The sequence below is a fragment of the Jaculus jaculus genome, chromosome 4 (genome assembly GCF_020740685.1).
Source record: "Jaculus jaculus isolate mJacJac1 chromosome 4, mJacJac1.mat.Y.cur, whole genome shotgun sequence".
Classification (NCBI taxonomy): domain Eukaryota; kingdom Metazoa; phylum Chordata; class Mammalia; order Rodentia; family Dipodidae; genus Jaculus; species Jaculus jaculus.
Window position 1 is genome coordinate 48,113,574 of NC_059105.1, and position 18,323 is coordinate 48,131,896.

Consider the following 18,323-nt stretch of genomic DNA (forward strand, 5'->3'; position numbering starts at 1 on the left):
TATTAGAATTTGCCTGTATTTTGTTCCACCAGGCCTACTAGAATACTCAACAAACCCAGCACCTATGGTCACTTTTGTGGTTAGCCTGAGAGTCTTAAGAGCCATACCTAGCACCTTAAGCTCTTATCCTGAAGCTATATAACATCAGATTGATTGATATATGTAATAATACTGCAGATGATTAGAAACGCCAAGCATTAAATTAATCCAAGATGCAAAAATCTCTGCATTATAATACAAGATACACAAAAAGTCAAGACAATATAAATACACCAAAAAGTACTAATCCATCAAAAATGACCTCCAGTGAGACTTTTTAGAGGAAATGTCTGAGAAAGATTTCAAAAGAATGATTATAAATATGCTCAAAGAAATCAAAGGAATCAAAGAAGACACAACAAACCAATTTAATTAAATAAGGAGGTCAATACAAGACATGAATAAGGAAATAGAAATAATAAAGAAAAACCAGTCAGAAATACTAGCAAAGTCAATCAAATAAAAAACTCTGTACACAGCCAGGCATGGTGGCACACACCTTTAATCTCAGCACTGTGGAAACAGAGGTTGGAGGATTGCCATGAGTTTGAGGCAACCCTGACACTACATACTGAATTACAGGTCAGACTGAGCTTCAGTGAAATCCTACCTCAAAAAGACCAAAAACAAAAAAACAAACAAACAAAAAATAAACTATGTAGAAAGGTTGAAGAAGACCAGGTGGCAGATCTAATACAGTCCAACAACAAAAAAAAAAAAAGATAAACTAATAAGAAGGTATGAATGGGAATTTCTAGATATTCAGGACACTAAAACATCAAGCATAAAAATTCACGGTATAAGTAGAAGAAGAATTTCACTCCAAAGGCAAAGTAGATGTTTTCAACAAAGTCATAGAAGAAAACTTCCCCAAATTAGGAAAGAGATCCCAATGCACATACAGGAAGCTTTGAGAACACCAAACAGACAAAACCAGAAAAGAACCTCTCCATGCCGTATTATAATGAAACTACCAAACACACAAACCAAAGAAAATATGTTCAAAGCAGTTAGAGAGAAAATCAAATCACATACAAAGGCAAGCACATCAGGATCACAGCAGATTACTCAACACAAACTTTAAAAGTCAGAAGGACTTGGAATGATATATTCCAACTTCTAAAAGATAACAACTATCAACCAAGGTTACTTTATCCTGCAAAGCTATCCATTCAAATATATGGAGAAATAAGGACATTCCACAATAAAGGAATATTTAAAGACAAAACCAGCTCTACAGAAAATACTTGAAAGGCTCCTCCATGCTGAAGAGAAAGAAAAGCACACATATAAGGAACCTGGAAAAAAAACAACCATACTCAAATACTAGTTAATACAAGAGAGCAAAAAAATACCCAGAAGAGCTACAAACAAGAAAAATGGCAAAAATACATACACACCTTTCAATAATAACCCTTAATATCAATGGCCTCAATGACTCAACCAAAAGACATAGGTGTTCTGACTAGATTGAAAAGCAGGATCCTTCCACTTGCTGTCTCCAATAAGCACACCTTTCTATAAAGGATGGACATCAGCTTAGGGTGAAAGGTTGGAAAGTGGTGTTTCAAGCAAATGGGCCTAGAAAACAAGCAGAGGTAGCTATCTGACAGGGTATACTTCAGATCAACATTAGTTAGGAAAGATAAGGAAGATCACTTTTTATTGATTAAAGGAACACTCCAACAGGAGGATATTATAATCTTAAACATATATGCACCTAATAAGGGGACTCCCAATTTCATCAAACAAGAACTAAGGTCACAAATGACACCAAACACAGTTGTAGTGGGAGACTTCAACACCCCACTCTCATCAATTGACAGATCATCCTGGCAAAAATAAATAAATAAACAGAGATGCATCTGTATTAAATGAGGTCATAGAACAAAAGGACCTAACATATATATGTAGGGCAAGTCATCCAACTGCTGCAGAATACACATTCTTTTCAGCAGCACATGGAACATTCTCTAAAATTGACCATATATTAGGACACAAAGCAAATCTTAACAATACAGGAAAATTAGAATAATTCCTTGCATTCCGTCTGATCACAATCAGATCAAACTACAAATCAATAGCCAGAAAAGCTATAGAGCACACACAAAATCATGAAAACTAAACAATACACTATTAAATGATGAATGAGTCAATGAAGAAATAAAGAAGGAAATCAAAAAGTTCATAAAATTTACCAGCCATTCATTGAATAACTAACACCAATGGGTCTCAAATGTTTCCATTAAATAGAAAATGAAGAAATCCTACCAGACTCCCTCTATGAAGCCAGCATCACCCTGATACCAAAGCCAGACAAAGACAGAACAAAAAAGAATCCAGTCCATGTGGTCATCCGGCTCTGCCTGAGCCACAGGAGAAGCCAGGTGAAGATATTTTCCACTCACACCAGCCTCCTTGTAAAATCAAGAAACCTGAAGAAGAAGGAGCAGGGACCACCTGAGGGCTTGTGAGAAAGAGATCGCAAGGACCAGCTACAAAGCTCCAGTACAACTCCCAGCTCCCTCCATAGCCTTCCATCTCCCAACTGCCAGCACCTGAAACCACTGGAGACCTGGGGAAAGGTAACTCAGCTACACAGCACCCAACACAGGCAATTGGAGCAGCAGGTCCACTGACCCAGTCAGTTTAGCTAAGCCCACAGCACAGTAAAGAGGGACCCAAGCAGGTACAGAGCATAAGTGAGACTGAAGCCATCCTAACAGGTAACAGGGCCTACTTACACCAGGTGAGTACCTACCACAAAGCCTGGTATGTAAACCACCATTGGAAGTGCTAATTACACCTTCCAATTCAGGGAAAGTTATGTGTTAGATTTGATTGCCATTCTTAAATAAACTGTATGCCATTCTTAAAGAAACTGTATTTTAGGGTTGTCTTTTCTTGCTTCCTGATTGATAGTGTTTTTGTATTCTTCTGTCATTCATGGGGACAGGGTCTTACTTGGCCCCAGGCTGACCTGGAACTCTTAACAGACCAGAAATCTCAGCTTCCCAGTTGACAGGATTAAATGTATGGGCAACAAATATCCTTAGGGACTTTGACTTTGTTAGATGATCTGCTTGTTTTAATACCCACTCTTACATAAATACTCCATCCTGGTTTTGATTAAATGTGTATATTGCTCAGCTGAATTTAAAGTTTTCCTGTATTTTGCTTTACCAAGCCTACCAGAACACTTGCATAGTAGGCAAACTCAATACCTAGGGTCACTTCTGATATTACTCTGGGAGTAATATACAAGCTACAGCTGGCACATTAAGCTTCTTAACATAATGTCAGGCTTACACATTGAAGAATATTGCAGATAATTACAAATCCAAGCATCAAGATGAAAATGCCTCTACATTATAGTACAAGAAACACAAAAAATTACAATTCCTCCAAAAATTATAAATCCATCAGAAATGACCTACACTGAGACAGATTTAGATAAAATTCCTGACAAACATTTCCAAAGATCAATTATAACTATGTTCAAAGAAATCAACATAGAAATCAAACTCCTGAAAGAGAACAGAGGAAAACAACATAATGAAAAAAGGAGGTCAATACATGAGCAAAGAAATTCTCAAGAAAAACCAATCAGAAATACTAGAAATGAAAAACACAGTAAGACAAATAAAAAGCTCATAGAAAGTCTCACCAATAGAATGGGTGAAGGAGAGGACAGAATATCTAAACTAGAAGACCAGGTGGCAGATCTAATATAATCCAATAAAGGAAAAGACAAACTAATAGAAAGTATTAATGGGAATTTCAAGATATTTGAGACATTATAAAGAGATCAAACATAAGAATTTAGGGTATAGTAGAAGGAGAAGAATTTCACTCCAAAGGCATAACAGATGCTTTCAACAACATCACAGAAGGAAATTTACCCCAGATAGGGAAAGAGATGCCAATATAGATACAGGAAGACTTTAGAACACCGAACAGACAAAGCCAGAAAAGAACCTCTCTGTGCCATATTATAGTTAAAATACAACTACACAAGCCAAAGAAAATATATTGAAAGCTATTAGAGAGAAACATCAAGTCACTTATAAAGGAAAGCCCATCGGGATCATAGCAGATTACTCAACACAAAACTTTGAAAGCCAGAAGGGCTTGGAATGATGTATTCTAAGTTCTGAAAGATGACAACTGCCAACCAAGATTACTTTATCCAGCAAAACTATTCATCCAAACAGATGGAGAAATAAGAACATTCCACAACAAAAGCAGGCTAAAGGAATATGTGGCCACTAAGCCAGCTGACACAGAAAATACTTGAAGGAATCCTTCACACTGCAGAAAAAGAAAAGCACACACACGAGGAAACGGGAAAAAATAAACCATGCTCAAATAATAGTAAGTACAAGAGAGTAAAGGAAAAATAGTAAGCACTACAAAACAAGAAGAATGGTGAAAATAAATACATACCTTTCAATAATAACTCAATACCAGTGGCTTCAATGCCCCAACCAAAAGACACAGGCTTGCAGAGTACATTAAAAGAAAGAATCCTTCTGTTTGTTGCCTCCAAAAAACCCACCCCTCCATAAAAGACAGACACTGTCTTAGGGCAAAAGGATGGAAAATGTTATTTCAAACAAATGGGCCTAGGAAACAAGCACGTGTTGCTATCCTAACATCTGACAGTATAGACTTCAAACCAACATTAGGTATGAAAGATAAAGAAAGTCACTTTACATTGATTATAGGAAAAATTCCTCAGGAAGACATCATAATACTAAACATATATGCACCTAACATGGGTGCTCCCTATTTCGTCAAACAAACACTATTAAACTTAAGGTCACAGATAACAACAAGCACAATTGTAGTAGGTGACTTCAATACCCCACTCTCATCAACCGACAAGTCATCCTAGCAAAAAAATAAACAGTAAGACATCTGGATTAAATGATGTCATAGAACAAATGGATCTAACAGATATCTACAGAACATTCAATCCAAATGCTGCAGAATATACATTGTTTTTAGCAGCACATGGATCATTCCTAAAATAGACCATATATTAGGACACAAGGCAAATCTTAACAAATACAAACAAAAACAAAAATTGAAATAATTCCTTGTACTCTATCTGATCATATTGGGATTAAACTACAAATCAACAAGGAAAACTACAGAACATTCACAAAATCATGGAAAATAATATGTACACGATGAAATCAGGGAATCACTCTCATTCAAAATTGTCTCAAAATAAAGTACCTTCTAATAAACCTAACCAAGGAAGTGAAGAATATCTACAATGAAAACTTTTAAACACTCAAGAGAGAAATTTCAGAAGACACTAGGAAATGGAAAGACATCCCATGTTTTTGGATTGGAAGAACCAATATTGTGGAAATGTCAATCTTACCAAAAGCAATCTACTCATTTAATGCAATCCGAATCAAAATGCCAATGGTGCCAGGCTTGGTGGTGCACACCTTTAATCCCAGCATGTGGGAGGCAGAGGTACGAGGATCGCCATGAGTTCAAGGCCATCCTGAGACTACATAGTGAATTCCAGGTCAGTTTGAGCTAGATGAAACCCTACCTTAAAAAAAAACAAACAGGGAGGTAATATGATGGAGAATGGAATTTCAAAGGAGAAAGTGTGGGGGAAGAAGGAGGGAATTAACATGGGATTTTTTTTATATAATCATGGAAAATGCTAATAAAAATTAAAAAGCAAAAAAAGCCAGGCATGGCAGGCACACGCCTTTAATCCCAGCACTGGGGAGGCAGAGGTAGGAGGATGGCTGAGAGTTTGAGGTCACCCTGAGACTACATAGTTAATTCCAGGTCAGCCTGGACCAGAGTGAGACCCTACCTTGAAAAACCAAAAAACAAACAAACAAACAAAAATTCCAATGGCATTCTTCAAATAAATAGAAAAAACAATCCTAAAGTTCATTTGAAAGCACAAAAAATCCTCAAATATCCAAAACAATTTTGAGCAACAAAAATAAGGCTAGCAGTATCACCATACCTGATTTTAAGATATATTACAGAGCCATGGTAACAAAAACAACATGGTACTGGCACAAAGCCAGTCACATAGAGCAATGGAAGGGAATAGAGAACACAGATATAAATCCAGACAGCTACAGAAATCTGATTTTCAACAAAGTGCCAAAAATATTCACTGGAGAAAAGACAGCAAATTCTACAAGTGGCACTGGGAAAACTGGATACCTATCTGTAGAAGGATGACAATAGATCTTTATCTCTCCACGCACAAGAATCAAGTCCAAATGGATCAAATACCTTAATATGAGACCTGAAGCTCTGAAACTGTCAGAGGAAAAAGTAGGGGAAACCCTTCAACATATTGGCATAGGCAACAACTTTCTGAATATAACCCCAGTTGCTCAGGAAACAAAACCACTAATCAACCACTGGGGCCTCATGAAATTATAAAGCTTTTGTATAACAAAGAGTGTTGTGGGGGCTGGAGAGATGGCTTAGCGGTTAAGCGCTTGCCTGTGAAGCCTAAGGACCCCGGTTCGAGGCTCGGTTCCCCAGGTCTCACGTTAGCCAGATGCACAAGGGGGCGCACGCGTCTGGAGTTCGTTTGCAGAGGCTGCAAGCCCTGGCGCGCCCATTCTCTCTCTCTCCCTTTATCTGTCTTTCTCTCTGTGTCTGTCACTCTCAAATAAATAAATAAATAAATAAATAAAAAAAAAAAAAGAGTGTTGTGAATAGAGCAAGGAAGCAACCTGCAGAAATGGGAGAAAATCTTTGCCAGCTATACATCTGACAGATGTTTAATATCTGGGATGTACAAAGAACTCAAAATATGGCTGGAGAGATGGCTTAGCAGTTAAGGCACTTGCCTGCAAAGCCAAAGGACCCAGGTTGGATAACCCAGGACGCAGACATAAGCCAGATGTAGAAGGTGGGGCATGTGTCTGGAGTTCATTTGCAGTAGCTGGATGCCCTGGTGCAACTATTCTCTCTCTCTCTCCCTCCCTCCCTCTCTCTCTCTCTCTCATAAATAAATAAATAAATAAATAAATAAATAAATAAATAAATAGAAAAACTTTTTAAAAACTAAATAATAATAATCAAACAACCCAATTAAAAATGGGCATGGAACCAAATAATTCTCAAAAGAAGAAATACAGATGTCCTATAAACATCTAAAAACAATGTTCTACATCCTTAGCCATCAGGGAAATGCAAATTAAAACTACTTCAGGGGCTGGAGAGATGGCTTAGCGGTTAAGCGCTTGCCTGTGAAGCCTAAGGACCCCGGTTCGAGGCTCGGTTCCCCAGGTCCCACGTTAGCCAGATGCACAAGGGGGCGCACGCATCTGGAGTTCATTTGCAGAGGCTGGAAGCCCTGGCACGCCCATTCTCTATCTCTCCCTCTATCTGTCTTTCTTTTTGTGTCTGTTGCTCTCAAACAAATAAATAAAAAATTAAAAAAAAAACTACTTCGGGTGTCTATCAGAGGACCACAGGCGGGTGGGGGAACGGGGTCACTTGCATGCAGGCCCTGAGCCAGCGAGCTGAGCATGCGCAGGCTGCTCAGCATCAGGTGGCGGTATGGGCTTTAGGGAGGAAAAACCAAGGTTGGTAACCTGGGAACTGGTGCTGGCAAAGGAGAATTGGAAAGGGCTTTCAGTTACTATGGGCCTTTGAGAATTGTGTGGATTGCCAGAAATCCTCTGGGATTTGCCTTTGCCTTTGTGGAATTTGAAGATCCCAGAGGTGTAGAAGATGCAGTAAGAGGATTGGATGGAAAGGCGATTTGTGGCTCTCGGGTGAGAGGTGAATTATCAACAGGGATGGCTCGGTGATCCCCTTTGGATAGACCACCTGCCTGACGTCCCTCTGATCCCAATGATAGTTGCTATGAGTGTGGCGAAAAGGGACATTATGCTTCCGACTGTCATCGCTATAGCCAGCGCAGAAGCAGGTCACCCTCTAGATCACATTCTCGATCCAGAGGAAGGCCATGCTCTCATTTCCAGGCCTCTTTCACCACCAAGAAGCAGCCAACTAAAGTCCAGATCACCGTCTCCAAGAAGTCATTCCCCATCAGGAAGTCCACACAAAAGTGCAAGTCCTGAAAGAATGTACTGGGAAAAAAAAGCTTCTCAAGTTAGGGGAAACTTATTTGGTACATTGAAATAAAAAGTTTCTAACTAGATACTTGATTTGTGTTCAATATTTTTTTTTATTTTTTATTTGTTCATTATTTATTTATTTATTTGAGAGCGGCAGACATAGAGAGAAAGACAGATAAAGGGAGAGAGAGAGAATGGGCACGCCAGGGCTTCCAGCCACTGCAAACGAACTCCAGACGCGTGCGCTCCTTGTGCATCTGGCTAACGTGGGACCTGGGGAACCGAGCCTCGAACCGGGGTCCTTAGGCTTCACAGGCAAGCGCTTAACCACTAAGCCATCTCTCCAGCCCTTGTGTTCAATATTAATACTTCTCAATTTGGTAGACAATAGGTTCAGACTTCGTAATTGTTAATAACCTTGTTTATACAGACCTACATTCAAAGTTTAATGCTATTGGTTAAGGTTTAAACATTATTAACTCTTCTATACCTAGTATTTGGCCAGGATCTTAAGGGACTTTGAAATTTTCATTTTACCCTTAGAGCTTTGGGTAAGATAATCTTGAGTCCTCTAATAGCATGAATGAATCATGACAGATCCCTAAATCTATCTGAAGTTGATGGTGGTAGATATTGTCAAGCTAACAATCTAAAATTTGTCAAGCTAGACGGACCGCTGATTTACCTATAAATGAGCATGGCAGGAACTAAGCAAAGCTATAGGAAGAAACTGATGTCTAGAGGCAAAGTTTAGTAGCTGTGTATGAAATTTTCAGGCTATTAGGTGGAATGGTTTCTACTTTTCTTTCTTTGCTTTCAGTAAATTCAGTAAATCTTGTACCAAAAATGTTTGTTTGAGGAATTGTCTGAATTTGAAACATTGTAAACCGGCTTTGCAAACATTACCCAGCCCAAATGTTTCTTTGAATGGATTGCCTTATTCTGTGCAAAGACCTGTTATTATCCAAGCTAGATTTTGTAGTTCTGACAACCAACATTCTTCTATTTTGCCAAGCTGCTGTAAAATAAAGATGTCAATTGAGAATGTTAAAAAAAAAAAAAAAAAAAAAACTACTTTGAAGCCAGGGTGATGGCACATACCTTCAATCCCAGCACTCAGGAGGCAGAGGTAGGAGGATCATTATGAGTTTGTGGCCACCCTGAGAATACATACTGAAATCCACGTCAGCCTGGGCTAGAGTAAGACCCTACCTTGAAAAAAAAAAAAAAAAACTTTGAGATTCCATCTCACTCCTGTCACAGTGGCTATCATCAAGAAAAAAATGACAATAAATGCTGGTGAGGATGTGGAAAACTAGAAACCCTTCTACACTGTCAGTTGGAATGTAGTCTGGTATAACCACTGTGGAAATCAGTGTGGGGGTTCCTGAGACAGCTAAAAATAGACTTACCATGTAACCCAGCTATACCACTCCTAGGCATATATCCTAAGAACTCATTGCATTACCCTAGAGATACTTGCACATCCATGTTTGTTGCCACTCTGTTCACAATAGCTAGGAAATGGAACCATTCTAGGTGTTCCTCAACTGATAAATGAATAATGAAAATGTGGTACATTAATACAATGGAGTTATATTCAATGGTAAAGAAAAATGAAATTATGAAATTTGGAGGGCAAAGGATGGATCTGGAAAGGGTTATACTAAGCAAGGTAACCAGGACCACAAAGCCAAATGTCACATATGAAATCTGCTTTTTTGGATAATGGCACACCCAGAATCCATACACTGTTACTGGAAAATTTTCAGTGCCAGGGATTAGATATCTTCCAGGGAGTTGTTGGCCAGGGAGGTCTCTGATACCCCCAAAACATTATAGGCCATTGCCAAAGGTCTTGGTTCCCCACCAGAGCTAGATGGTAATACCCTACTTCTGAAGACTCCATATGCTTTGGCTGCAAGACCATTGAGAAATCAAGCTGGAGTTGAGCCACAAACTTCCTCCCTATAGATCAACTGACAAAAAGCTGGAAAAAGCTACACTGCATGCAGTGCTAGGGGAGAGAGAAGTCATCAGTGGTGAAAACAGTGTATACTGCAAATCCTTAAGTTTGGCCAGGCAGGCCAAATGATCAAATGGGTGAAATAATGGCATGTCTCTTATGGGAGAAACTAACTGTCCTGTAATTGGACTGGAGACCCACTCCATGGGAGGGAGTACATGCCTGGTAGTGAAAACCCAGGCAAAAGCGTCTGACAGGCAGGTCATGAACCCTAGTAGTGTACCACGTGCTGCTGTCTGGCTAAATGTGTATATCATGCTCACCAGGCTGCCCTGTAAGCGCTTTTATTAAAGTTCATACCCATATATTAATGCTACTCTCACTTTTGGTTACAGAAGCTTCTCTTTTCAGATAGCAATGATTTCTGGGATGACCCAAAAGGCAACATAGTGCTGAGAAGAAATGGCAGAGGAGTGTCCAGCACTGACACTTCTCTATCACACCTTCCTAGACTCAGGGTTCATTGTGGAAGAGGTGGCAGAAAAAATGTAAGAGCCAAGGGAAGGGTAGGACTGTTTACAGTGAAATCGTTCAGACAGAAATTGGCCTTCCTATCCATGACCTCACAGTGCCTAGCACTACCTTCACAAGACCCCCAAAATAAAAGAGAGACTAATGGAGAGAGGGAGGGTATATGATGGAGTGGATTGGTGACGGGGAAAGTGGGGGAGGGAAGGGAATGATCATGGGTTATTGTCTATAGTTTTGGAAATTGTCAATAACAAAGGTTTAAAAAAACCACAAAAGCCAAAACAGAAGAAGTAAATAAATCCTGTGTATTCAAAAAAACCCCAATAATACCCACGAAGCACACTTGGAGAGGGCATTCTAGCAAGAGAAGGAACCATAAGACTTTGAACCACTTGTGCCTTAAGACCCAGGCACAAATATACCACTTCTTTTTGACAATAGGTTGCTACTGTGCACATCTGACTTTATAGATTGGTCTGTCATTCAACACCCAGCTTATTATGGGCACCCTGGGTCACATGATAACTTGGTAGCTCCTTGCCAAGCATTCAGTTTCCACTAAGGCCTTATAGCAAGCCTGGAGCTATCTCTCAAAGGGAGAAGGAGACACCTGTAGATAATATCAGAGCCTTGCTCAAAAATATCTCAAGGGCATGCTAGCCCACGCCTTTAATCCCAGCACTCCCGAGGCAGAGGGCGGGGGATTGCCGTGAGTTCGAGGCCAGCCTGAGGCTACACAGTGAACTCCAGGTCAGCCTGGGATAGAGTGAGACCCTATCTTGAAAAGCAAAAACAAGGGCCTCTGCTATGATTCACTTGCCAAAGGACCTGACAAAGGCCCAAACAGCATCCCTGTCTGCCACTGACACCTTAAGTAGCACTGCATCGGTTAATCATCCGACCCAAGTGAAAGAGCAGCCTGCAGGGTAGACTGATATCCCGCTGAGCCTCTTCTTATCCAGAGTCCCATTCAAAAGCAGCAGACAGCCAGAGAAACACACCCAAGTGAGGAATATGCTGCCTCCAAAATCCAAATAGACCCACTGAGCACTGGGCTTCTTTCTTGGTGTTAGGCAGGGCCAGATGCAACAATTTATCCTTCACCTTAGAAGACAGCTGTGCAATCCCCACACCACTGGACACTTCTAGAAACTTGTTATGGTAGAAAGTCCTTTAAGTTTGATTACATTTTATTTCCTGTCCTCTGATATGTAAATGCTTTGTCCACCAATCTAGAGTGGTTATAAGTTCCCACTTGCTCAGTCCAATCAGCTTAATATCTTCAGTGAAGTGGACCAGTGTGATACCTTGTGGAACATACAAGAGATCAAGATCCCTGAGAACTAAGTTATGATACCAGGCTGGAGAGGTGATATGCCCTTGAGGCAGAACAGTAACAGTACACTGCTAGCCTTTGGTAGATTGCTTCTAGTGGTCTTTATGGATGTGGGGGGTGGGTATGTGTGAGTGTTAGGGGGAGCATTTGCAAGCTCAATGCTGGAATACCAGGTACCAGATGTATGAGTCTGCTCAAGCAAGGAAACCACAGCTGGCACAGCAACCCCAATTGTAGTCAACATTTGATTAAGCTTATCATAATCAACTGTCGTTCTCCATGCACAAGCCAAGTAGGAGAGAGAAACAGGAATGTGACAGAGGCCCAGGATGAGTTCCACTGGCCACCCTGAGTCAGACTTTGGCTAAAACTCCATTGATCATCTGACCTCTATAAGCCCCTATTTTAACAGGAGGATCACTACGCTGTTTGGGGTCTCCTAAAAATCAGTGTCAATTCAGTGTCAGTGTTTAATAGGTCCCAAAAGGCCTGCTTAGTTCATTTTCCTACTGTACAGTCGCTGTGGTAAAGAGGACTTGAAAATCTTTGGAAAGGGTGAGAGAAAGGTTAACAGCTAGACTTGTCAACTGTGTAGTAAGGTCTTTCCTCAAAGTAACATGGCCTTCCCTTCATCCAAAGGGTTATGGGTCCATCCACTAGCTCAAGTCTAGAAATTGGTTAAGGGCTCATGATTCTTTGTTGCTATGACTCAAGGTAACCTTCTCTTATTTATGCTGGAATTTTTCTGCTTACACAAATCCAGTAAGACTTTTAGTACACTTCCCATCTCTGATGGTTAATCTTGACTGTCAAACAGATCTGGAATCAATTATGAGGCACTCCTCTTGGTGGGTCTGTGAGGGCATTTTCAGGAAGGATTGCTTGGGGTTTGGGGGAGACCCTTACTCAGAGTGAGCAGCAGCCAGATGTAAAAGTCCGAGGGAAAACAGTGCTGCTTGCTTGCCCGTCTTCACTCCTCACTTTGCTGGTCAGCTTGTCATCCCTGGGTTTTGTTTTTTTTTTCTGAAACTTTTAAGTCTTTTTATTAGTTACGGACATACTTAGTACGTAAACAACACATGTTGGTACCATCCCTTCCCTCACCCCTGCACCCTTTCCGAGGGGTCCCTTCTTCATGCCTGTTTTTGTTGCTGTCGCCACTATCCTTCATTGTCATCAGAACTCGGTGTCTTCAGGCTTCCAATGTGGACCAATGGTCAGAGGCTCTCTAGGAATCACCAGAACCTTGTTGGTGACTAGGCAAGGCAGGCAACTTCGGGAGATGACTACAGTGCTGTACTTTAAAAACACCTTTTCCTGGGCTGGGGAGATGGCAGAGTGGTTTGCCAAAGAATCCCAGTTCGACTCTCCAGGACCCACATAAGCCAGATGCACAGATGTCTGGAGTTCATTTGCAGTGGCTGGAAGCCCTGGCATGCCCATTCTCTCTCTCTCTTTCTCTCTCTGCTTTCCTCTCTCTCTCTCAAATAAATAAGTAAATAATTAAAAAAAAAATCTTTTCCTTTATTTCCAGCTATAACTATAGTTCAAGCTGAGCATGCCCAGAGACTTTTCTGTCTGTTACTTTACTCCTTTCATGTGTATTCTGAGACTTTGAGCTAACATACATACACAAACACACACAAAAAAACTATGTTTATTATCTTTTTAAATCATGACCCAAAACTGAACATGCTTACAAACTTATCCTGTATAAATATGTATAGGCTGAATAAAATGCCCATGCTTCCGATGCTGAGAGAGAACATTCCTTTGGAAATGACTCTCTGTGTGCTTCTCGTCTGTAGCAGGTGGTAAATCTGCAGCACCAGATTACGACTGCTGAGGCCTCCAGCCTCATGAACCGAGCAGCTACTGGGTTCTCTGACTCTCCAGCCTGCAGACAGCCATAGTTGGACTGCCGGCCCCTATTGTGAAAACCATTCTAATAAACCCCTTTTAGTAACATATACATTTATTCTAATGGAAGACCAAAGAAGCTGGATGCTGGGCTCCTTCCCAGTCAGGTAGTGCCGAGGGAAGGACCAGGCCTGCTGGTTCCTCCCTAGGGGTTGAGGGGATGATGGGTACAGGATCTGAAGTCAACACATAAAATAATAAAATAAGACCACGAATACTTATGTTTGTGAAATATGCCCCTCAGTCTGTGATGTAGTTTTGTTCATACAGCCCAATGCATAAATATGAGTCATGAAAAATATACTTTTCAAATTTTAATTTTCTTAAGAGCAAAAAGTTTAAATTCTTTATTGAGGTTTGAATAAGGCAGTTGCTTTTCATTTATTTATTTATTTTTGAAAATTAAAAGGCTTAGGTTCCCAGGGAGCAGCAAATTGCTCCACTCAGAATTGTGACACGTGAGATGACCAGGGAGGAACCGGTTGTTAGTGTCATGGCGGGTGCGGTATTAAAAGGAATATTTCCATCCTCTCTCATGCATCTGTCTTATTTTTATAAGCATTTTGGTGGACTTGCTTGCTTGCCATAAATTAAATGTGTATGAAATGTAACCTCACTGTAGAGGGAAATCATATATCAAATTGATTGCCCAGCAATATTCACTGGCTCATAAATCCGATCTAAATATGAAGTTTGGCTCCTTTTTACCAGGGGATTGAGTCTGACAGTTGCCACTGCAACCATAGAACCAGATATCCCTATGAATATGCGCGAGCGCGCGCGCACACACGCACGCACTTACCTACATTACCACCAGCACAAACAGGGTAGTAAATGGACCATCCCCATCCAAAATGCCCAGTCCTTCTTCAGTCAATTCCCTCACAGTAGTGGTTAAGCTCCTAGATTTCCTTGTGGCAAGAGGTCTGTCCTAGTTGCCTGTGTCCCTGTAGGGAGCTGCTTGGAGGCTGTGTCCCCTGCTGCTCCTGGGCTCCTCCTGGGTCTATGTGCACTGTGGCCTCCACCCAGGGCCCTGCTGCCCACCTTGCTACCCTGGATGCCAACACCTTTATAATTACCACCTCTCTGATTCCAGCACTGCTGGCACAGCCTCTGTCACATTGCTGTGAAAACCTTCACTAACCACCATCACCCTTGCCTACAAACGTAAGATGCGAGAGGAAGAGCAGGGACATAGGTACTGGCCATCTCCATGGAGAGACCAAGGTCGGAATTACTGAGTCACAGGAAGCCTCTGTAAACTACCTGTGACAGTAGTAGGAGGAAATAAGCCACGAACCGATTCATTTGTAATGACAGTATTAACATGAAGTAATCTACCGGCACTTACCCGCACTAGGAAGATTCTAGACACTGGGTTGCAGGCTTGGCACACTGCAGCTTATTTAAGGCAGTGTTTACGCCACACCCTTCAAATGTAAAGATGAAGCTCGGTGTTAGCCACTGATTCGCAGCCCCACACCTTCCACAGGGAGGGAAGGCCCTATCTCTTGCACAACCAGCCAGAGATCACTCCAAAGGCCCAGAGAGGCACATGCGGGCCCATGAGCTTGGTGCTGGCCTCCGTCCAAACTCAGGGCGGTCCTCCGATGTTGCATTACTGTAGAAAGTCTCAGCTTCCTCAACAGAAAACGCTTCACATTATGAGCTGTTTCAAATCTGAATTTTCCTAAGAGAAGAGCAAAAGGTTTAAATTCTTTGTTGAGGTTTGAAAGGCAGTTGTGAATAGAAGAGATAAATGTAGAATAATAAGCCCTTTTCTACAGTCCCTCATCTTCAACAATTATCATCTTGTAATCAGGTTCGATTTTATATCCCCCACCTTCAATTATTTGAAAACAAGCCAGAGACGTCCTGTTATTTCATCTATAAATACTCCAGAATGGTACTAGTTACCAAGTTATTAACACCTCTGCTCTACATCAACCCCATCCTTCTTTGCTCCAAAGTAGGAAACTAGACCTGCACCCCGTAGTTTTATTTTATTTTTATTATTAATATTATTTTATATTTTAGTTAATTTATTTTTATAGTGATGTCCAACAAATTTTATTTTAGTCTCAACAAAATAATTCGTATAATTTTTATTTTATTTTATTGCCAACTGGTAAGATACTACATTTCGCCAGCAGAGGGCACCAGAGGGCCCTGTTGCAGGAAGGGATTTTCCTAGTTCACGCTCCCTGCCCTTTTGTTCCTCTGGGGCAAAGCGGGCCACGGTACAGGAGCCCCTCCCTCCGCTGGCCTCACCTACTGGTGTGTTTCAGCAGCACATAAGTGGTGAGTCCCAGTGAGCTACAACTCAGCCAGCCCTCCAGTGTGTCTTACAGATACATAGCTGGTGTTTTCCTGGCCACCAGCGCCCAACTGGTGGGTTTCCTGGCCTGTGCCACTTGGTGAATTTCTCTTCCAATAGACATGACACTTCTCCCCAAGAGATCTGAACTCAGCCCTTGGGTCAGAGTAGGGCTCTTCTAGATTGATGCCTTCCCTGTCTGTCCTAGAGGAGCAAGCTGTCCTTTACAGTTCCAACCACCTACGCCACTATTCTTCAAGCTACACAATTTGTTACTAATCCCCTATTACTAATAATAATACTTTATTTTGAATTTTCCCTGCTCAAAATACTGTGTGATATCTTTCTCCTGACTGAGTCCCTACTAACGCAGAAAATTTAGATTGGGCATTAGATATGAGTTCTCACATCTTTTTTTTTTAATTTTTCATCTTTTTTTTTAATTAGATATGGACATATTTTGTATGTAAACAGCACATGTTGGTACCTTTCCCTCCTCCCTGCCCCTTTACCGAAGAGTCCTTCCTCATTGGGGATGGTCAACCCCATGGGGATTGTGAATCATGCATTATGGAGGGGAGGGAGAGGCAATGTCTCTTTTAAAAATGTCCCAACTTTTGACTCTAACAATCTTTCCACCCCCACCCCACCCCCCGCCCCTTCTGCAGAATTCCCTAAACCATACTGGGAGCATTTTAAGTCTGCGTCAGCAATGGGCACTTAGGAGCCTCTGAATCTCTGGTTTGGAAAGTGTTTCTTGCTCGTTTCCCCAATTCCTCTGTGGTTTCAGCTGGAGCTGGGGTGGAGTGTGCCCGGTCATTTATCTCCTAAGGTCCACTTCCCATCTGAAAAAGAGAGGCAAATTCTCCAACAGAGAGTGAAGTCATCCCCAGTTAAATGGTATAACCATTATTAATTTAGAGAGAATTAAAAGGGTTCCTCTTCTAGGGTTAGTGGGAGCTTGGCAATGGAAAGCAGAATTATTATATATGATTCTGACTTGTTTCCCAGTTCCAGATATGGTTTCCTTTCCACTGAGCAGATCTGTTAGCCAATCCAAGAACCGTTGGTAACTCACCATTGGCTGTGTACCACTATTGCACTTGTGTGAGCATCACATACTTTGAGTTGCTTGGACAGATGTTGGCCACTTTCCCCTGGTAGCTCATGTAGTATCTTTCAGCACTAGATAATTGTCTGGGGACTGGCTCCCCTCTGGATTCTCTCCACGGTCTGTGCCAACAGCGTGTGATGTCTTCAGCAGTAGGGTCTTACCATTATCTTCTGGTAAATAATCAAGTGCTCTGACAGAAGTCTGTCTTATCTGTTTTGGGAGATCTAGTAGGTCTCTCTGATTAACAGCTCATTGTGGATGTAGGCCACAACCTGGTACAGGCCAGTGCCAAGGGAAAAGAAAAAAACAAAAACAGAGAAGAAACTACTGCCTGCTCAGCTGCAATTAAGAGATTGGGTCAGTTGATCTGCACTGGGGCAATAGGAAGAATGTAGACTCTTGAAGGGGCCTTGAGAGCTCAAGGAGTGTCCTGTTCTTCAAAGTCTGCTTTATTCCCCCCTGAATTAACAAATTGACACCCTACCTGGTATCGTGAAGTATAAGAAATGCAGGAAAGAGGATCATTGAGTTTGCAACATGATCTTGTGTTTTGGAAACAGCCATGGGCAATATGAAGCAGGTTTGCTGGTTGCCTGCATGGAGAGCCGATGAAATTTTCTACATTTTTATTTATTTGAGAGAAAGACAGAGAAGCAGGCAGAGAGGAAGAGTGGGTATGGGGGCAGCAGGACCTCCTGCCACTGTACATGAACACCAATCGCATGTGCCACTTTGTGAAGCTGGCTTTATGTGGATACTGGGAAATTGTTCTCAGGCTGTCAGGCTTTGCAAACAAACAAGTGCCTTTAGCCACTGATCCATCTCTCCAGCCCTGTTGTTTTTTTTTTTTTCTTCCAGTCTTTTCCTTATTCTTTTCAGTTGTGGAAGTTTCTATAGAGCTTTCCTCAAACTCAGAGATACTTTTTTTCAAGTATATCCAGCCTACTAAAAAGCCCACTCAAGGCATTCTTCATTTCTCTTAGACTGCTTTTTATCTCTGCTAT

At 41.3% G+C, this 18,323-nt stretch overlaps 1 pseudogene; it reads left to right on the forward strand.

Moving 5' to 3' along the window:
- Nucleotides 1–7,580: 7,580 nt before the first annotated feature.
- Nucleotides 7,581–11,979, forward strand: LOC123460228 (annotated as a pseudogene).
- The last annotated feature ends 6,344 nt before the right edge of the window (nt 11,980–18,323 follow it).